Here is a 23,067-nt window from a genome sequence, read left to right on the forward strand (position 1 = left end):
TCCCAGTTTCGATGGAAACAGTTTGGACTTAAAAAGGGAAAAATGGCCGCCGTTTCTGGAGCACAACTCAAAAACCAATTGCTGTCTGTCAGCAGAACGTGGCAGATATGTGAGGCAATCCCTAAAGTGGTGCCTTTTGCTATTTGCAGATATTTATCTTTTTCTTTTCTGGGTTTCTGTGGAAACAATTCGGACTTAGTCTCAAAAAGGAGGGATTGGCTCCATTTCCTGAGCACAATGTGAAAACCATTTGGTATCTTTCAACAGAACTTGGCAAATATATGAGGCAGATCTTGAAGTGGTGCCTTTTGCTTTTACTGATATTTTGCATTTATGTTTTTCATGGAAATGATTCAAACTTAGTATAAAAATACACCAAGTAACCAAGTTCTTTCAAATATGTCGGGGCCGGGAGGATATGTCATCTTCTGATGACTCTTGTATCGGTAAGTCGGTAGACATCTTCTGAATCTTAACATTAACATTTATGTGGGATCTTTGGAAAGGTGTGATACTCCTGTCTACAGTTGGACTTGCACAACCAGTCATATAGCTCAGAATCAGACATGTAGACATTTTTATCATAAGCTTCTTTCAGATGCGCTTAAAGTATTTTTGTTTCGTGAAGTAAGCAGCAAAATCCAGATTTTACTCCCAGGGACTGTGTGAATACAAGATGCCCGCACATGACCTTCCTGTAATCTCCTCTTATCAGGAGATATTTAAGTCCACCAACGCAGACTTTTTCATTTTAAGAAATCACACGAGACTTGTTATCTCTATTCGTGGGTGTCTAGGGATTTTATGTCGGTGAGGATTTTGTTTGCTTCAGAATCAGTATTGTAATCTCATCCGCTATAAGCCCATGGGATTCAGTACCAGCTGAGGTTGTATGTCAAGCACTAATCATTGTTAGATTCTAGGACACTAATATTGATAGGAGATCTGATATAAGACACTAATCATGAAATCTGATGTAAGACACTAATCATGAAATCTGATATACGACACTAATCACTGAGATGAGTCATGGGACACAAATACTGAGATCTGACATAGGACAATAAACCTAACATCAGATAACAGCATCACAAATAATGAGATCTGATATCACTCAGTAAACCTAACATCAGATAACAGCATCACTAATCATGAGATCTGATATCACTCAGTAAACCTAACATGAGATAACAGCATCACAAATAGTGAGATCTGATATCAGGCAGTAAACCTAACATCAGATAACAGCATCACAAATAGTGAGATCTGATATCACTCAGTAAACCTAACATCAGATGACAGCATCACAAATAGTGAGATCTGATATCACTCAGTAAACCTAACATCAGATAACAGCATCACAAATACTGAGATCTGATATCACTCAGTAAACCTAACATCAGATAACAGCATCACAAATACTGAGATCTGATATCACTCAGTAAACCTAACATCAGATAACAGCATCACAAATACTGAGATCTGATATCAGGCAGTAAACCTAACTTCAGATAACAGCATCACAAATCATGAGATCGGACAGCAGCAGCACATGAGATCAGATGTACAACAGCACTAAACTTTAGGTCAGGTATACAACAGCACTAAACACGAGGTCAGATGTGAAACAATACTGAAGGTCTTAATATTTTCACTAGTTTAGTGAATGCAAGCAACAACTATCACTAATGAAAAAAAAACGTTCTTAGCACCTGAGCAAATCATTTCAAAGATCAGATGTAAAACACAAGATGGAGTGAATCTGACTAGAGAGCTGCTTCTTATGAAATAATGCATGCAGTTTCCTTATCTCATCCATCTTTGATGGGGAGACAGCCATTTTGAAAAAAGACTGAAGTGATCATGTTTGACCCTCTGAATGCTTTAAAGGATAATTAATAATCTGTCATCATTACTTTCTGCTAACGATCTAATAATTTCTCAGTTTTCCTTGGTCCTCCTGCCAAGAGCTATCAGCGAGGTTTATCAACATGAAGAGTGGTTTCCATGAATGTGATGACAATTGACCTTAGTATGTGATGTGAAGGTCATGTTCACCTTTATGTGAAGCCTTTGAAATATGTGAAAGGAAAAGATAACTGCTAGTGTAGGTTCTTGACTTGGAAGAGCTGTTGGGTAGGTCTATGGTTAAAACGTTCGCTGAAGACCTTGGTTTGATTCCTCACTTGGGTACATTGTGTGAAGCTCATTTCTGGTGTCCCCCACTATGATATTGCTGGAATATTGCTGCATGTGGCTTATAATGAATTATTGAACTACACTCACTCACTCACTCACTCAAGCCTCATCTTGAAAAATGTAAAGACTTATTGCTTTGTAAAAATAATGAATTTTAAATTACACTCATTCAGCTATAAATAATACCATTGCTGAACTACGTAATTGGATCAGATTTTAAATAAACTGATTACCCTTTTTTCACCTGTGCCTTGGTAATAATGTAAAATCAAGTAATGTAGTTCATGAACACTTTTGTTGTCAAAAATGCTGTAATTATCATATCTTGAACCACATTCTGTGAACCTGTATGATGACTGCAAGAAAATCAGATCATAAGATGTTTTATGTTTGTCCTTTGTAACCACTGCTGCCTTTCTAATCAAGTCAGTGTTTATTACCACTGTATTACAACAATATTATCACTTTAGACTCAGACAGTGAAGGTCCCGGGGTAGAATAGGCCTTCAGCAACCCATGCTTGCCATAAAAGGTGACTGTACTTGTTGTAAGAGGCGAATAACTGGAGCGGGTGATCAGACTCGCTTACTTGATTGGCACATGTCATTGGTCCCCAGTCGCACAGATCAGTGCTCATGTTGTTGATCACTGGATTGTCTGGTCCAGACTCGATTATTCACAGACCGCCGCCATATAGCTGTAATATTGCTGAGTGCAGCGTACAACTAAACTCACTCACTCACACTTTAGGCTCATGATGTTAGAACGTGAAATGTACTCGTGACCTGCCCTTTCGGTGGCATGGATATATGTTCATTACATCAGTCACTTGTGTGTGTGGTGCAGACTCAATCATTTGTGGAATATTGGTCAATGCAGTGTTAATATCCCACTTCTCAGACCTAATTCATTATAAGATTAGAAAGTTAGGCAATATCACTACTAATGTTCAGTTACCATGATGGTTGAACTATGTGAATTCATATTGAAGTTTTGTGAAAACCTAGGCAATATCAGTACTTGCATTAAAGTAACTTGATGATGTAAAATTTCTCTTCACACTCAACTTTCACGCAATATCAATACTACTTCAACTGGCCTTAGGGTTAAACAATATGCATTCATACTGAAGTTTTAAGAATAAATCTTAAACAATAACAGTACTTGTATTCAGTTGGTCTGATGGATCATATGTCATACCGCTCATAGGTATAATTCTCATTTTGGGAGCAACTTGTGAAGCAAATTTGTGGTGTCACTAGCCATGGTATTCAATGGTGAAATAGTCATGGAAACTTGTCAGATTGTTCATGCTTACTTGCTCTCTCATGATAAGTGATGTCAGAAGCCCAAGGTATTAGTGTTCAGTATTTGTCTCTTTGGTGAAAGTCCAGCTGTCTGTTGTCCTTACAAACCTGGAAACATATTGATGCAAAATGGGAATTGAACCAGGTACATTGTTGTCTGGTATGCTTAAGGGAGAGAACTCTACACCACAAGTTTCTGATGTACCATGGCTGTGATAGTGCTGGACTATATGCTTGAGGGAGAGAACTCAACACCACAAGTTTCTGATGTACCATGGCTGTGATAGTGCTGGACTATATGCTTGAGGGAGAGAACTCAACACCACAAGTTTCTGATGTACCATGGCTGTGATAGTGCTGGAGTATATGCTGAAGGGGGAGAACCCTACACCACAAGTTTCTGATGTACTATGGCTGTGATAGTGCTGGAGTATTTGCTGAAGGGAGAGAACTCTGTACCATGGCTGTGATAGTGCTGGAGTATATGCTGAAGGGGGAGAACTGTACACCACAAGTTTGTAATGTACTATGGCTGTGATAGTGCTGGACTATATGCTGAAGGGGGAGAACTCTACACCACAAGTTTCTGATGTACTATGGCTGTGATAGTGCTGGAGTATATGCTGAAGGGAGAGAACTCTACACCACAAGTTTCTGATGTACCATGGCTGCGATAGTGCTAGAGTATATGCTGAAGGGAGAGAACTCTGTACCTTGGTTGTGATAGTGCTGGAGTATTGCTAAAAGTGGTGTAGAACTAAACTTACTCACTCACTCCCAGATGTGAGATGGACCCCATAATTGTCTTGAGTTTGACTCTTGGTTTGTTACTGACATGAATCAACTCACCATTTGTATCCGTAACTACAGAGATTTAGTTTGAAACAGACATGAATCAACTCACCATTTGTATCCGTAACTACACCATTTGTATCCGTAACTACAGAGATTTAGTTTGTTACAGACATGAATCAACTCACCATTTGTATCTGTAACTACAGAGAGATTTAGTTTGTTACTGATATGAATCAACTCACCATTTGTATCCGTAAATACAGAGATTTAGTTTGTTACAGACATGAATCAACTCACCATTTGTATCCGTAACTACAGAGAGATTTAGTTCGTTACTGATATGAATCAACTCACCATTTGTATCTGTAACCACAGAGAGTTTTAGTTTGTTACTGATATGAATCAACTCACCATTTGTAACCGTAACCAGAGAGAGATTTAGCTTGTTCCCACTAAACTCTCTGTTTCTTCTGAAGCTGAGCATAGAGATGAGAGAGATAAGCGCAGACAGGCAGCTTTGGTGACGGAAGCACCTGCCGTTGTTGGTTAGAGATCTTTGGTGTGGAATTAGCATGTATTCAAGGTCTTTCATATGATGACTTTTAGAAAGCCTCAATGAACCTCATACAGCCAGCCTGTGCCAGAAATAGTCTTCAAAACCATAGCATCCTACAAAGCTGATGTCATAAGTTTATGTGGTGATTTTATGACTGCTTCAATGTCGTTTATTGTGGGCAGTTCCATAAAATCCTGTCAGGTGTCATGACATGGCTCTTGACTTGAAGGACTGAATTCTGCTGTCGTTCACAGAATCTGTTGAATGCAGTTTTCTACAGTAAGCAAGTCAGGGGAATATTTGTGAAAATATTAGTGCTGGCTAGGAGTAATAAAGGTCTTGACTGCTTGTGATCAGTAAATCTTTTTATTTAGAACTGAAGGCCACAGACCAATAGTACAAGCATATACAATGTTCGACAGTGGAGTGAATTTCTCTTCATGATAGCATGATGAACAAACAAAGGTATATTTTCAATAAATATACAACAGGCAGTTGACAACAGCTAGATAAATTTGTGTTTTGACAGTTGTTGCGTAAATTAACAAGGTAAATATTTGCGTCTAATGTTACTAGTATGATCAGAAATTAGCAGAACATGGTATTGATCTCAAAGGACATTTAATTCACAGTATTTGCATACAGTAGATTTCTTATTAAATGTTCTCTGATAAGAACTTTATCGTAATAAACTAAATGAAACTGGGATAAGGCTGTTTTTGCTTTCTTAATATTGATAAGCGTATATATGGTTCATATGTGAATTTTCATGAAAAAGTGAAAGGACAACTTTTTAAATTTGCCTGTACTTGATCATGTTATGATTGGAAACTAGTTTGAATTATCACTGGTTTTATGAACGAAGAAAAGGTTGATTACAGCAAATATTTTTCTTAATTATTGTCACTTTCTTATCTCAGTGATATATAACAGGAAAAGGTTTGTGAGAAATCAATGGAATGTTGTTGAAAAGAACACTGTAGATTGAAAACTCACTCACTCACTCACTCACTCACTCACTCACTCACTCACTCACTCACTCACTCACTCACTCACTCACTCACCCACCCAGGTCTTGTACCTTTAGTGAAGTGATCTCACATAATTTTTCAACTGAGAGCCCAGTGTAGTTCTGTGTTTCTTGACAGCTGCCATTCTGCCGCTGACATTCACAAATGGATGAGTCGTGTGTATGCAGCTATAAAAACAATCATAAATTCTCCCCTGATACCATGTCTGCTTTTATTGTCTGCTTTTATTGTCTGCGCTTACCCATATTGGCAAAGTGTGATATGCCTGTTTGACACCTGTCGGTAGATCTTAACGGAATCTGATTGTGTGTCTTGCATCTGTTTATTGTGGGATATGAATAGGTGGTAATCTTGTGTGAATTGTCTGACATCTTATCAAGGGATTGGTCAGTTTTGGGGGAGCACAGATGAAGTTTCTGAGTCGTCCTCGAAGTGAGAATACATTGATACAGCATCACCTCTGAGTCCGTCCTCCATGAACCTGAGCTGGAAGCCAACGGGTGATGTACGTGGTGAGCGTGAGATAGGAACATCACTTTTCATGACTATTTGCAGGCAGCACTGGGGTAGCCTTGTGGTTAAAGCATTTGCTCATGACTTCGAAGACCCAGGTTCGATTCCATACATGTGGTTTAAAACCTTACCCACCACTGACAGTGACCCTGAGAGAACATCAATTTGATTAATTAAGCATGCTTTGAGGTAGCATTGCAGTTAAAGTATATCTCTTTCACATCAAAGGCCAAAGGTCAATCTCAACCATTCGCTATAAAACCTCACTGTCATTGTACAAAGCAGGCTCCTGGGACCTTTTTGGCCCCAGAATATTCACAATTTTGAATTGGTTTGAAAACAAAATTGATGCTGAAGAAATAGTTTCTATATTTGAGAAATAGTTGTATCTTTTCCACCAAGAGTACCAAGTTGGCAATAATTATACATTGAACTTGCTGTTTCAATGCAGTAACAGTTGTAAACAGCATTCCATAGATCGCTGGTCAAAATTCATATCACGCATCATAATGTGGGAAGTTTAAAAAAATAATTTACACTGGCAATGAAAGAGCCTGACATGCAGGTTTTAACGTGAAATTTAGATGGCCGAGTAATCATGTACGTAGAGTTTGAGGTAATAAATGTCAACATAACAGTTCATGGGGGGGAAATAATTGTGGTCCTATAAATTACTGATGATATTCAAAACATGGCATCGGAGATTAGCGAATCCTCCAAGTTTTGTGTGCAACTGTAACAGTGACTAACATAGCATGGGTTTTTCTGAAGCAGTTTAGTTGCACATTTATTCCGAAATTCCTTTCCTTTCAAATTTATGACAGTATGTTTTTATGGTAATTGAAAATAATCTGAGATAAATTATTAAATATGTAAAGGAGTACTTTTTTTTTCAAATACATGTATAGAATTTAATCAAATTTAAATTTTCACAATTTGATGGTCTTTATAAAGACCATTTCACCCAAACCAAATATGTACAGTTAATCTGTTGAAGGAAATGCAAGCAGGTGCGAGTTTAAGCATCTTTTAAAGCACGATATCTGCTTCAGTTTTTTGTAAGCTTTTTTGGTTTGTAATAAATACAAAATGCTAGATTGGTTGAGCCTGGTAGTAGCTGTTTGACCTTTTGAACAACACCAGAGTTTCAGTTTGAGTAGTTGACATCTGTTTGGTGTAATCAGATTATACTCCAACATCATTGTGGATTAAGTAAGTGAGCAGTTGTTCAGATACTAGCTTCCAACATTTTCCTTTAGATTTCATCACAGTGAGCAGTTGTGTGGAAATGTGTATGTGCTGCACTGAATCCCATGTCTAGGTAAACAGGATCTATTTGGGATGCCATTGTATAAACAACCTCCACAAAGATTCCTGTATATTCCCAGAGGAAATATTACCATATGTAGCGGCCACAAAATTTCCGAGACCCATGCTCGGATTCGAACGACGGACTCTCTGATCCGAAGTCAGACGCCTTGTCTACATGACCAAAGAGGTTAACCCCGTCAGCAAGCTGACAAGGTAAGGATGTCATCTTAAGGATGACTCCATGCCCTGCTACACATACATACATGAATATCTCATAAACCAGGTGATCTGTGTTTAATCGTGGGCTCTGAGACTGGTATTGAGACAAAGTATTCTTTCATTCATCATCAGGCATTAAAATCAGGAATTTTCTCTTTATACATTACATTGTCAAAACAAAATAAGTGCAAGACCCAGTGTTCTGAAAACATGCATTTGTCTGATGCATTAGTTCTCTATCTCCCTGTTTAATTTAGGGCCTCAATAATCCTCTTTTGTCCAACATAAACACCTAAAGATCCTCAGACAACTGAGATGAGATGAGACAGCTACTGGTTGAAACATTCACTCGTCTGGTTGAAGACAGAGGTTTGATTCCTCACATATGGTCATTGTTTCAAACTCATTTCTGCTGTCCCCATTGCTGGAATATTGCCAATGCGGAGTGAAACAAACTCACTCACCCACTCACTACTTGGTATGTGTACTCACTGACTCATTCACCTCATTCAACATTAACCCTAATGAACCTGAGACAACTGAGATGCAATGGGGTCACATTCAAATGGTTAAAGCATTTGCTTGTCACAGGTTCGAATCCTCATTTGGGTGCAGTGTGTTGTCCCACCCATAATTCTGCTGGAATATTGCTAAAAGCGTCATAAAATACTTAACTTAATGGACAACTGAACCAAATACTCTCAGCATGACTGTGTAAAGGCGCATAAAATAACCTTGGCTCCATTCAAGGGAGTTAACTCCTCCCCCCTCCACATGTTTCCCCATCTGGTGATGCTGGTCGATGTATTCAGTGGGAGGGAGTCAGATGTTGCATTTGCTTCCCAGGAGCTCCTCTCATCTTGGTCTTGATAAAATCAATTAGTTATAAATAGCCTGTTTGAAGTTTTGGGTTTTTTCCTTTTAAATGTGTTTTTGGGATCATCGATTTTGAATTTGTTTGAAAAATGGAAAAGATTTTAGAGTTGATTGTGTTGTGATACATACTTTGCACAAAGTGGGATTTATCGCTTGTTCAGGTGCCGACTTTGTTATTCACTTACAGTGCCTTTCATTTGTAATATGATTTTGATAAAAAAAAATTCCTGCTTTGTGCATGAAAACTGTTGGTCTGTGAAACCTTGAATCACTAAAACTATTGAATGTGTAATGGAACTGAAATAATGAGCAGTATTTTGTAATAGATTTGAACACTGGTAGATAGATAAAGTGGCACCTTGGGATATTTTGAGAGTGTTGTCTGCCACACATTAACTGCCTGGATTACGTGTGACGTGATCTGAGAGATAGCTGACCTCATTGGCGGATATTTTATTTTATGTTTTTTTCTTGACTTTTCTATTTGTTTTTCTGGAGTAGAAGTGCCTATTAGCATATTCAGAATTTTGGTGATGGATGTTGATGTTCTACTTCCACTGAAATACTTCCACTTGCTGTTCATGCTTGATCTGGAACTGTCGACATATTTTTTTGTGAAAGAGCTTTTTGAAAGGATGCAAAATGGTGAGCGGTAGATACCAACCCCACCACCTCCTCCTCCTCGACTATGCTTGTCGTAAGAGGTGACTAACGGGATCGGGTGGTCAGGCTAGCTGACTTGGTTGACACAAGTCATCGGTTCCCAATTGCGCAGATTGATGCTCATGTTGTTGATCACTGGATTGTCTGCTCCAGACTCGATTATTCACAGACCGCCGCCATATAGCTGGAATATTGCTGAGTGCGGAGTAAAACTAAAATCACCCACTCACTCACTCCTCCCCTGCCCCCCCCAACCACCACCACCACCATGCGATCAGTAGCATGCCCAGAAAAGTCATCAATAGTGAGGTTTTAGTTAGAGAGTTCAGTAACACTGGTGTCAGGTGGACTGGCCAAGACAAAGAAGGCAGAACATTGCCAACAGAAGCAACTACAGATTAAATGCCTTGACCAAAGAGAAATGTTGTGTTAATTGATAAAAAAAACACAGTTCTGTTTATAACAAGTAGTGGTTTATGATTTGGCACAGGTAAACATGTGTTTACTTACAGGGGGGAGTACTCTTTTCAGTCTGTGAAGAAATAGAAGTTTGTGGCAGCTTTTTAAGAATTACTTGTAGTCATATCTACTGGCAAAGAAGAATTATTGCGCACCGTCCTGACATTTGACACACATTAGAATGTATGAGTGCTGCCCACTAGCGCTTGCCATTGTGAGGGAAGGGGCCCCAGGTTGTGTGCGATCACGTTTAGTGCGATGGGTGCAGCACATGGTCTGTCTCAGCAGGTATTTGTGGAAGGGGCCCCAGGTTGTGTGGGATCATGTATAGTGCGATGGGTGCAGCACATGGTCTGTCTCAGCAGGTATGTGTGGAAGGGGCCCCAGGTTGTGTGCGATCACGTATAGTGCGATGGGTGCAGCACATGGTCTGTCTCAGCAGGTATGTGTGGAAGGGGCCCCAGGTTGTGTGGGATCACGTATAGTGCGATGGGTGCAGCACATGGTCTGTCTCAGCAGGAATGTGTGGAAGGGGCCCCAGGTTGTGTGCGATCACGTTTAGTGCGATGGGTGCAGCACATGGTCTGTCTCAGCAAGTATGTGTGGAAGGGGCCCCAGGTTGTGTGGGATCACGTATAGTGCGATGGGTGCAGCACATGGTCTGTCTCAGCAGGTATGTGTGGAAGGGGCCCCAGGTTGTGTGCGATCACGTTTAGTGCGATGGGTGCAGCACATGGTCTGTCTCAGCAAGTATTTGTGGAAGGGGCCCCAGGTTGTGTGGGATCACGTATAGTGCGATGGGTGCAGCACATGGTCTTTCTCAGCAAGTATTTGTGGAAGGGGCCCCAGGTTGTGTGGGATCACGTATAGTGCGATGGGTGCAGCACATGGTCTGTCTCAGCAGGTATGTGTGGAAGGGGCCCCAGGTTGTGTGCGATCACGTTTAGTGCGATGGGTGCAGCACATGGTCTGTCTCAGCAGGTATTTGTGGAAGGGGCCCCAGGTTGTGTGGGATCACGTATAGTGCGATGGGTGCAGCACATGGTCTGTCTCAGCAGGTATTTGTGGAAGGGGCCCCAGGTTGTGTGGGATCACGTATAGTGCGATGGGTGCAGCACATGGTCTGTCTCAGCAGGTATTTGTGGAAGGGGCCCCAGGTTGTGTGCGATCACGTTTAGTGCGATGGGTGCAGCACATGGTCTGTCTCAGCAGGTATTTGTGGAAGGGGCCCCAGGTTGTGTGCGATCACGTTTAGTGTGATGGGTGCAGCACATGGTCTGTATGTGTGGAATCAATTTCATCATCATATACTACACGTCCACCAGCCTGCATCTGTTCTCTCTTTCACAGACCCGCAGCATTCTCTCGCCATACCAATGACCTTTCTTCAATTTTTCTGGTGTTCCCCCAGTTGAAATATTGCTGGAATGGCAGAAAACTATATTCATTGAAGTTCACCTGACCTTTGTTGATTTTCAACAACGTGATGTTTAGTTCTGAAGTGGACAGATTCACTGTCAAAATCAGCTGTCAATCTAAAATTCTCTTTTATCTTTCACTGGAGTAATAATTGTAGGACAGTATAATGTAATAAGTAGTGTATTTACATAGAACAGCTTGCAACGAGAGACGTGTCATTAAAAGTTCCTCAGTAGTAATGATAAAGTTTTCTTTAGTGAGGGTGACACATCAAAGAAGATTTTTAAGATTTAATTTTTCAGAAAGATAATTATAATTGTTTTGGTGTGAGCCACTGGGTGTCAAATTGATTATGATTTTTTGAACCACAGTTTTGTGAATTTGTTTCTTTAAATATTCATTTGTAACCAATCCTGAGTTTCTGGAAACCTGAAAAGGACAGGTAATGTACAAATGTTGTATATTTAGGACAGTTTTTAAAGGTCTCTTGTCTATGTATGAAAATGTTTATACATCTTGAACCTAGTACTAGGGCATAATGGTTGATCACGGGTAAAACTAGTGTTAAAAAATCATGATTGTCGTAAGATCTCTGGAAACCATGTTTACAGATAAAGAGCAACAATTTCTTTTGCCTTGCAGTTAATGAACCCAGCTTTCAACAGATTTCTTGTTTTACTTTCATGAAATATAACCAATTTGCACATTTTTCAAAGCTGAAAAGGTTACTGTCAGATTTTCTTTTGACCTTGCAGTTATGAACCCAGGTTAGCATTTCTCATTTGTGTTTAAAGAAATGAAACCAATTTTGAACTTCATGCCTGTTCTGGCATGTTTTAACAGTGCAGTGTATATTTCAGTCCTCAGATACCCTCGTACTCATGCTACAGCATTCATCTGACACTTGGCTTGAGGGCAGGGTATAAACTGGATATTTTTCACAGGAAATTATAGCTGATACTGACCACCTAGAGCAAGTTCCAGGAACCAGGAGGTGTGTGATATGATTTCTGACTCATCACAGATGGTATTATCTTGTATCTGCTGGCGATCAGGAGATAGAAACTGGTGATCTTGGTACACCCTCTCCCCCTGGACAACACTGTGGTCAGTCAGGAATCAATAACTAAACAGCCAAGCTGTTATCTTCATCTGGAGAGAAGAGTCTGCCTTGTAGTTAAGAGTGTTGTGTGGACCTGTGAAGATCTGGGTTAGAATTGGCCATCAGCAACCCATGCTTGTAAGAAGCTACTAACGGCAGTAGATGGTCAGGCTTGCTGGCTGGGTTGTTGCATAGCATTGTATCCCAGTTGCATAGATGGATGCTCATGCTGTTGATCACTGGTTTGTTTGGTCCATACTTGATTGTTTACAGACTACTGCAATATAGCTGCAGTGTTGTTGAGTGTGGCATTAAACAGCAAGCAAAACAACAATTACTCACTAAGCATTTACATTGTTGTATGTTACGAGTGCATTAAGACACAGCTGCAGTGTTGTTGAGTGTGGCATTAAACAGCAGGCAAAACAACAATTACTCACTAAGCATTTACATTGTTGTATGTTACGAGTGCATTAAGACACAGCTGCAGTGTTGTTGAGTGTGGCATTAAACAGCAAGCAAAACAACAATAACTCACTAAGCATTTACATTGTTGTATGTTACGAGTGCATTAAGACAGCACCAGCATCTGTTAACTTATGCAATGATTAGACATGAAACAGCCAGCTTCAGTCAACTGCTTTTTTAATCACCTGAAAATCTCTCATATAATTTATGGACACAGGTGGTACTGTGGTATTGAAGCCTCAGTACATTGTGTAGACTTCTTATACAATGATCTACACGTCATGAGTTTTGAACCATAATTTTTGCACCAGTAAGACCTGCCTCAGATGTCCATTGTGTATAATATAAGCAGCAAGCCATGTGATGGGAGTCTCTAACTTCCTGGAAAATACATTCAAAAAGGAGTCCAGCTCAAGTAAAAAATTAAAAATCTAAAATTTTTGAAGGCATATTTTTTATATTATTGTTATTAGATCTATTTATATATGTAAAAGAGATAAATTTGTTTCTTGGCCTGTTAGTTGAAGGTACTAGGGAAATACTGTAAGTGTAAATCTCCACTCGGCCACTGCTGGGCCCACTTGCACAAAGCGATCTTAGGGCTACAACTGTCGTAAGCCAATGTGGGAGAATGGGAATTACAATCATTGTAGCACTAAGATCGCTTTGTGCAAGTGGACCCTATAGATGTGTTGCCTACAGATCTAGAACCAGATTAGTGCCAGTACACTGATGGACACTTTGGTCACAGCTCTACCACAGACAAGATGTCTTGAAGAGACCTATATCGGCACTGCTGGTCAACTGGACACCAGTGGCGATTCCACCACAGACAAGATGTCTTGACAAGACCTATATCGGCACTGCTGCTCTACTGGACTGTGATGGTGATTCCACCATAGACAAGATGTCTTGAAGAGACCTATATTGGCACTGCTTGTCTACTGGACACTTTGATGCCAATTTGGTTGGGTAACAATGATGTCTGCTCATCACACTACTGACCAAGGTTCGATTCCCCTGACGGGTACCTTGTGTGAAGCCCATTCTACTGTCCCCCACCGTGATATTGTTGGATTATTGCTAAAAGCTGGGTAAAACCATGTTCCCCCACTCACTCTGTATAAATCTGAATTTGATGGATCATTATGAAGAATTTATCATGTCCAGAACGTCTTCATCCTGGGTTTACTGTGTACAGTACAAAAAAGACTAACAGGTATCACTTCTTCACTGGCTGACGGTGAAATCGTGCAGATTGCATTGCACAACACTCACTCACTCACTGTGTTGCAGTACCCAGACATCACACAACTGTAGCCATATGATCACTCACTCACTCACTCACTCACTCACTCACTCACTCACTCACTCACTCACTCACTCACTCAATCTTAAATCAGTTAATCAATGTTCTACAGTACAGCTCATTGTCAGAGCCATATTGTCAACCAATGTTCTGCAGTACAGCTCATGGTCAGAACCATATTGTCAACCAATGTTCTGCAGTACAGCTCATGGTCAGAACCATATTGTCAACCAATGTTCTACAGTACAGCTAATGGTCAGAGCCATATTGTCAACCAATGTTCTGCAGTACAGCTCATGGTCAGAACCATATTGTCAACCAATGTTCTACAGTACAGCTAATGGTCAGAGCCATATTGTCAACCAATGTTCTACAGTACAGCTAATGGTCAGAGCCATATTATCAATCAATCACTCAGTCAATAAATGTTCTACAGTAGAGCACACGATGATAGCCATGTTGTCAACCAGTCAGTCAGTCAAACAATCACACAATATTATGCAGTACAGGACATGATAGCCATGTTGTCGACCCAAAAGAACAACCACACAGTATTCCATAGTACCAACACAAACAAACAAGTATCGCTTCCCTACTGAAGGAGGAATTTGCCATATTGTGTGTCAGTCAACCCATTGATCAAGCAAGCAATGAATCAATCAAGCAAGCAAGCAACTAGTCAAAAGTACCAGCACATGATTGTTGCCATGTAGTCACAGTGCCAGGGTTTGTTATTTGTCAGTCGTTTAATATTACCAATATTACATCCTAAGGCATGACAGTGGGTAGAAAAAAGGTTGAATCTGAACCTAACAATACAGTAACAGACATCATGAACATGTTATAAGTCAGTTGATTCAGATGTCAGGGATCATCCAGATCTCTCAGCCTATTTGAACAGGTTGCTGTTGGCAGACATGCTTGTTGTAAATGTAGTTTACTCTGTGTTCCTTCCAGGAATCTTTAAGGTTCAGCAAGAATCTGCTGATAGAAAATGACTTAACACTGAAATGTCAATTTCCTCGTTGAAGTCCATGATTTTCTCTTTTTACAGATTTGTCTACTATCATGGCTGTAGAATGGTTTTTTGTTTTTTGCTTGTTGTTTAGCAGCCAAATTTTCATATATTCATATTTCCTATTCTATGTTGACAAGATTATTATGGCAAGTCTCATTAAAATGTATGGGGCCTTCTGATTTAATTGAGGTGAAAAAATGAATTGAATTAAATGAAAGTGACAGAAACCATTTTCCCGATCATCAGAATCCATAATCATAGGTATAGATTACTTTTGCTGAAACTGTTACGAAAGGATATTCCTCTTAAACTAGCACATGAATGGCCACTCCTGTGCCAGCAGCAACATGGTGGGCTTTGTATGGAGCTAAAAACTCAAATTGAATCACAATAACTTCATTTTCGTGTAAACCTCATCAGATGAGTGAATGAGTTCATTATAATTATGGAGTAATGATGCTATTTTCGGTCAAAGCTTCTGACACAATCTCTTTAACTGTAATTGTGTACTTTATGAACATCCAGCTGTGTCTGAATTTAATTGAGTTGTAGCTCACCTGAGAACATTTGCTCTGGTCCCATATGGTGGTCCTCCTGCCTATGTTGCTGAAACATGATGGATACTCAGTAACCATTTCCACGATGCCAGGGGCGATGGGGCAGCCTAGTGGTTAAAGCATTTGCTCGTCAAGCTGAAGACCCGTGTTCGGTTCCCCACGTGTGCACAATGTGTTAAGCCCATTTTCTGGTGTCTACCGCCGTGATATTGCTCGAATATTGCTAAAAGTGACGTAAAACTAAATGCACTCACTCACTCACTCCAAGATGCCAACCAGTATGATTTTATCATACTCACTTTGAATTTTAGCCTCAGACTCTGCCAATACAATTGTACTTGAAAGCCCATGAAATTTGCAGAATTCGGATATAGACAAAAACATAAATTTTCATCGATTAAATACCTTTCTGGACTTCACTTACCTTCCATTCCTCAAATGTGATGACATATTTAAACTTGAATTATTGTAAGTAGCAAACGTACTTTCAGTGAAATTGTCCATCAGAAATCTGATGATGATTTCAATACTTTTGCGATTTGATTAGTGTCATATTATCTTTCTCAGAATACATTGTGGTAGTAAGTATTTAATTGACCACTAATTTTATGGTCAGACTGCAAATTTTGATCCTTGAAACTACTATTTCTAATACTTTGGGGTTGGTATCTCTGCTGTTTTGTTGTTTCACACAAATCACCAAATTGGGGGAGATTTCAGACTCTGATTACTTTGACTTTTGTTTGTCAAGCTGGCACTGTGGTATAACTAAAATTCTATTAAGCGCTCATAATCCTTCTTTCTCTGCCAGTCATTCACTGATGAATGCAGGGATGAAAATTTACCATGAATTCATGGAATTCCATGTGTTTGATGGCACTGGTGTCATTCATGATACATGTTCTATTGTTTCAATTAACAGGACTCCAAAGATGCCCATCCTATTTTCCTCTGTTTTTACCCATTCTTATTCCTGTATATGATTCCATGAATCGCACAAGGCCAGTTGCCCACTGCCATTTCAAGTGGACACAGCCCAGTCTACCATCGTACAAGTTCACCTTAACAATCACCAATGATTGGTAGATAGCTAGGCCCTCTGTCACTTGGGGATCCATGTTAGAATTGGACTTAAGCTGCCCACGAGGTGACTAACAGAACCAAGAACCTCACAAAGGCAGCTGCTAAAAGGTGCATTCCTACTGCCTTTTTCGACTGGACACAGGTCATTGGACCATCACTTTAGTTCACTACAGCAGTCACTTACAGTATGTAAATAATTATCCCACTGCCATTTCTGCTGGACACCCACCTTTGGACTATCGGTTTCGTTCATCACTTCATTCACTAATGATTGATAGATACCTTTGCTCACTGTCATCTTGGCTTGACCCAGACCAATGGACCATCAGTTAGCTGACAGCAATAACTATTGACTGGTAGATAGGTTTGCCCTTTTCAATTCCTGTAAGGCAGGGAGCAGTAGACTATCGGCTCAGTTGATGTCAACAGTCACCAAAGACTGGTTGTTACTTCAACTCAGCAAATGACTTTGTTGTTTCCCAAACTAATGTAGGTGAGCTACAGATACTGTTTTGTGCTATTCATCACAAATAATTTGAAATATATTCGTGAAAGGATACTATATGTCAGGGTGATATAGACCTGCTACGATTGATTTCCTTTGGAGTAATCATTTGTGGAGATATTGTTTTGTAACAGCAGCTACAGCTGTGGGAAGCTAATGGTCAGTGTGGCCTACAGATTAGTGTCAGATCATTTGGGATTAGTTCATTTATGATGACTGAGCCATTATATTTTCTCTTAACTGATTCCACTATCCAGTGGATCAGATGGTGATGTGTTCAGGATGTCACTACCTGTCATTCCATGAACATGTTTCCACCATTCAGTGGATTTGATCAGAGGTGTGTTTGGGGCATCTTTTTCTGCCGTTCCATGAACATGTTCCACTATCCAGTGGATTTGATCAGAGGTGTGTCTTGGGCGTCTCTTCCTGCTGCTCCATGAACATGTTCCACCATCCAGTGGATTGGATACTCTAATTATTAATTATTTTTATTTTTATTTATTTATTTTTTTTCAAAATTTTGAAAAAATTACCCAGATACTCAGCGAATGACTATGCTTCAAATGAATTAATGATGATTTTGGTTCACATGGAAATTCAAGACATATAACTGTGCATGATTTTTATGTATGATTTGATAAGATTCCGATGTTTGTTTTGATGCATTTATTACAATGACAGTGATGTGGAAATGAAAAGTGTTTTTCATGTTGGAAATATCAACACTTTCTTGTTAACTGGTATTTGTGGAGTCATTGGTTGATGTCATGTTTTCTCTGTGTGTTTTACTCATCTGTTTATAGCGTATATTCAGCTTTATTTGATCTTGCGATGTGCCAAAGCATTTGCTCATGTACTGCCAGAACCAGTTTAGTTGTCAACTTTTGAAAATACTCATTGTTCATTGACATTGCATGGATAGATCATTAATCATTGAAACATTCCTTTCCCCTGGTGGTTTGATTACATGGTCTATGCATGCCCCTTGTCATTGCTTTGCTGGTGCAACTTGCAACACATCTTGGCAAATTAAATCATAAGGTTCTGTGATGTGAAATTCATCTGTGTCAACTTTAACTGTGTTTGAATTGTATTTTTCAAACACAGCTGGATTTTGCTGTAGATCATGTAGAAAGAAATATATTGTGCTCATAAATTAGACCATTATTTGTCAGGAGTTCACATAGTTCATTAGAAAGAGCTTTAAAAAAGTTTTAAATGGCAAGTAATAAATGAAATTGCTCAGTTTCCTTCAATTTATAACCTATTTCATGGACCTCTTTTATAGTTCTGCATGTGATATTGTCTGGTGTGTTTTTGCTGTTCAAGATGTCATAACTATTTACTTGCCTCATAAAATTGGGATTGTAGGCATCTGAGTTTAGCTCCTTGTATGTATTAACTTCGGTAGACTTGGATCGTGTTCCTTGTTATAAAACCTGTAACTGTTAATGTTTCACTTTGACATTTTGATGGTGGAGTAGTCTAGTGGTTAAAGCATTCACTTCAACACCTGAAATAAAGTCCCCACATGGGTAAAATGTTCTGAGCCCATTTCTGGTGTCCCCAGTTGTGATATTGCTGGAATATTGCTAAAAGTGGCATGCAAACTCACTCAATGTGAGATGGCGCTGAGGTGGTTATAGCATCTACTCATTGCACTAAAATCCCGGGTTCAAGTCCAAAAATGGGTTCCTGTTTCTGGTGTCTGCAGCCTGGTAAATCTCATTCAATATTAGCAACCTATGCTTGCCACAAAAGGTGACTATTCTTGTCGTAAGAGACGACTAACGGGATCAGGTGGTCAGGCTCACTGACTTTGTTGACACATATGTCATCGGTTCCCATTTGTGCAGATCGATGCTCATGTTTGTTGATCAATGTATTGTCTGGTCCAGACTCGATTATTTACAGACCGCCGCCATATAGCTTGAATATTGCTGAGTGCGGCATAAAACTAAACTCACTCATTCACTCATTCAATATTAATGGAAGCTTGAAGAATATTGGCTCTTCAAATTTTAAAAGATGTGGTTTATCAATGTTTTCATAAGCTGAGTAGTAAATTTTCTTTGGATAAAAACGGAAGGTTGAAGTCTGAACAGTTGTCTTAGGTAACATTTTTTTGTTCAGGAATGGTTAGCTTGATAACCAGAGAATGTATGTAGTAACATACAATTTTCCTAAACATCCCATCCAGTCTCTTTCGTTAGACAGAGGACTTCAAAGAAATTCATTTTCCTCTTGAAATACACAGGGGAAAATACATATGTGTGTTTCTTTAAGATAAGATATAAATATCACAATAATCAATTTGTGGAGGCAGAACAGCCCCCTTGGTACAAGTAACTACACAGCTGAGATTGACTAAATGCCAGCATGCCTTACAAAAAAGTCATCACACCATGTACATCAGCACTTCATATTGTCGAATGGCAATTTGAAGATGTTCCTGCAGGTGTGGCTGCTTTGATGAACGCCGCCATACAGAATTAGCTGCTTACTGTCCCATAGACACCTAGACGTCCATTGGAATGTGAATATTGTCTACAGTATCAATATTCTGCTTTGCCGTCTGCTTTGGTCCTCCACAATTAAGTACAAGAGGCCCTGTTGAGGAGACAAAATGGCCATATCTGTCTGCTTGATGACCTTGACCCGGATCCTTGTCACTTTCTCAGTGTTTATGAAACTCATTCTTTAAAGAAGAGCATGAAACATAGTTGGTTTGCCCCAAAAATTGTCATATCACAGTTTCAACCTTAAAAGATTATTGAAGATGTTACATGTTGTGTCCCTGCTTGGCATTTAGATGTAGAACAAGGAATGGTCAACTTAGGGTCATGTGAATTTGTCTGAGTAGGGTATGCATGTTCAACTTTCACATGGTATAGCAGCTGCCTAGCACTTTTAAACTAGTATAGGTCTAGATGAAAATCAGTAGCACCTACTTTGCTCTCTCTCTAGACGTAGTCGCTTCAGTCGACTCTTGGGCCACTATAAATGATGACATTATTTGATTGTCAGTGCTCTTGGCTACTGTTTATATGTGTCTACATTTGTTGACATTTTTTAACAAATAATAATAATAATTATTTCCAGCTACCACCAGGTCAACAGCGCTTAAACCTGTCTGACATGAATTAGTATCTGGAGGGATCGACATTCTCGATGTGACTGATTTTGTGAGGGATACGGTTCCACTGAGAAGGCGTCACTGCCCATTTTTATCCCCCCTCACCACTCCCCTGCATGTAATGCAAGTGGATATAGTCGTTGCCTTGTCTGTCTTTCCTTCCATCTGTCATCATTTTGTTTCTGAAGCATAACTCAAAGACCATTCAATATATTTAGACCAAAAATGGCAGACATAACAAACTGAAGCTTAGGTTGTGCCTTTTGCTATTTACAGATTGAACAGAAGGAAACTGATGTTTTCGTTTGTAGCGTGGGTCAGAGTGTGCGAATGCACCCGTCGCTATGCGTACATGCACGTGGGTTGAAATATCCCGTGCATTTCGTGGATATTGCTGGCGACAGTGTTAATGAGTTGAAGGCTGGCAGTTGGTTAAATGACTGTTGCAGGACAAAGACGTCTGTATAGAGCACCAGCCTGGGGGTTACAGATAAGTTAGTATTAAGAAATAGCTCCCATTATCGGGAAGCCATTTATACAGAAGTCTTAGCATTCACAGTATTGGTGAATGTGCAGTGTGTAGGGATTTTTCATTGGTTTTACTGCTTTGTTTCAGTTTGGGTGCATTAAATGCTCAGACATAATTCTTTTGACTTTTCGTTTATTTTATAAATGGGGAATAACAACTGCCTCATTCCCACAGATTTTTTGCATTTATATTTTTCTTGATTTCCATGGAAACAATGGGAAGATGAAAACCTGTTCAATATTTTTCTGCAAAGCTGGGTAGATATATCAGTCAGAACCTAAAGTGGTGCCTTTGGCTATTTACAGCTTTTGTGATTTGTTATTTTCTTGGTTTCCATGGAAACAGTTTGGACTTCCTCTCAAAAGGGAGGGGTGTGTTTCGTTTCCGGAGCACAACTTGAAAAGTGCTCGATACCTTTTATTAAAACTTGGCAGATATGTGAGGCAGACCTGTAAGTGGTGCCTTTTGCTATTTACAGATTTTTGGCATTTTATTTTTCCTGGTTTCCATGGAAACGATTCGAACTTAGTTCCAAAAAGGGAGGGATTGGCTTTGTTTCCAGAGCACAACTCGAAAACCATTCAACAGATCCTGGCAGATATATGAGACAGATCTTGAGTGGTGCCTTTTGCAGTTTACAGATATAAGGCATTTATATTTTTCATCAAGTAACTGTCAGATGATTTGTTCTTTCAAATATGTGTGGGCCGGGGGATATGTCACCTTTCTGATGACTTTTGTTAATTGAGCGTACTGCATGAAATATCCATAAGCAATTGAATGATTGCTAATTGGCAGTCTTTTTTGGTGGATCAATATGAAGGCTATTTATGTGGTCATACACATGGTTTGGGGATGTGATGGTTACATTTAGTGGAGGCTTCTTGGGGACAACTGATGCCTTGATTTTACCTTTCAGAATCAAGTTTCTTCGTGGAAGAATGATGTTTGAACATGTACTGACTGTTTTTGGGAACAAGGAACAATCTTCAAAATATAAACTGTGTGATATATTGTATGTACATTGTTGATCTGGTACATACATAATCAATGGGTTTTTTTGTTTTTTGGGTGTAATTGGTGTTTGAGTAAGTGTTGATTAATTGATATTATGGCTAGTTTGGGGATGGTTCTCTTTAGTTATGTGTGCCATTGCAAATTATTTATCTTTTGGATTCTAACACCTACAGTATTGATGACACTGGTTTCCTTGCTCAAAGTTTCCTCCAGATGAGTGAGTGAGTGAGTTTGGTCACACAGTGTACCCATGTGGGGAATCGAACCCGGGTCTTCGGTGTGATGAGCGAACGCTTTAACCACTAGGCTGCCCCACCACCCCTTCCTCCAGATGGACCAAGTTAATCAAATCCTGGTGATGAAAGTTTAGTCATTTAAACATAAGAACTGTGCACTGATTAATCTGCCAGTTTGAGGTTTGCCGATCCTTTTGACATTTGCAGTCAGTTTTAAGCAGGTAATGTCTGAAATGTATTGAGGGAATAAAGTATATGTTGTCAGGAAGATGATATGTTGATTGTCTTCATTGCTCAGATACTCAAAATGTCACTGCCTCAGTACAGAGGATTAAAAACACATCTAGACATCAGATGATATATCAGGTGATGTTTGTTGCTTATTTTCACTACATGTCGGAAGAGGCAGCGTGTTATACCAGAAAGAGATTTCTGATGTTGGCACAGTCCTGATGGTGTTGTCTGTGAACTGTGAGCGTTATTTATCTTGGGAAGGATACCTGTTGTCAGAGATTAGTACTGGTTGGGGGTTTAGATGAAGTATGATTCTTGGCAGTTATGGAAAGACATCAAATTAGGGATTGCTTGTAAATCACAAAGTACATGCCTGAGTTGTTGTCATCAAAATGGTAAAGGTCTACAACCCATATCTCTTTGGCTTGACTTGTGATACAGAGAGGCCATGAAGTGTGTTTGATGATTACGCTACTCCAACACTATCATGATGGGAATCAAACCCAGGATTTTTGCATGATG

The 23,067-nt window shown here is 39.5% G+C and overlaps 1 protein-coding gene across 10 annotated transcripts in view; it reads left to right on the forward strand.

The window, feature by feature from the left end:
• LOC137281888 (peripheral plasma membrane protein CASK-like) overlaps positions 1 to 23,067 on the forward strand; it is a 462,595-nt gene that overhangs the window by 118,126 nt on the left and 321,402 nt on the right. The gene's annotated exons all lie outside the window — the stretch shown is intronic.

The sequence above is a fragment of the Haliotis asinina genome, chromosome 4 (assembly GCF_037392515.1).
Source record: "Haliotis asinina isolate JCU_RB_2024 chromosome 4, JCU_Hal_asi_v2, whole genome shotgun sequence".
Classification (NCBI taxonomy): domain Eukaryota; kingdom Metazoa; phylum Mollusca; class Gastropoda; order Lepetellida; family Haliotidae; genus Haliotis; species Haliotis asinina.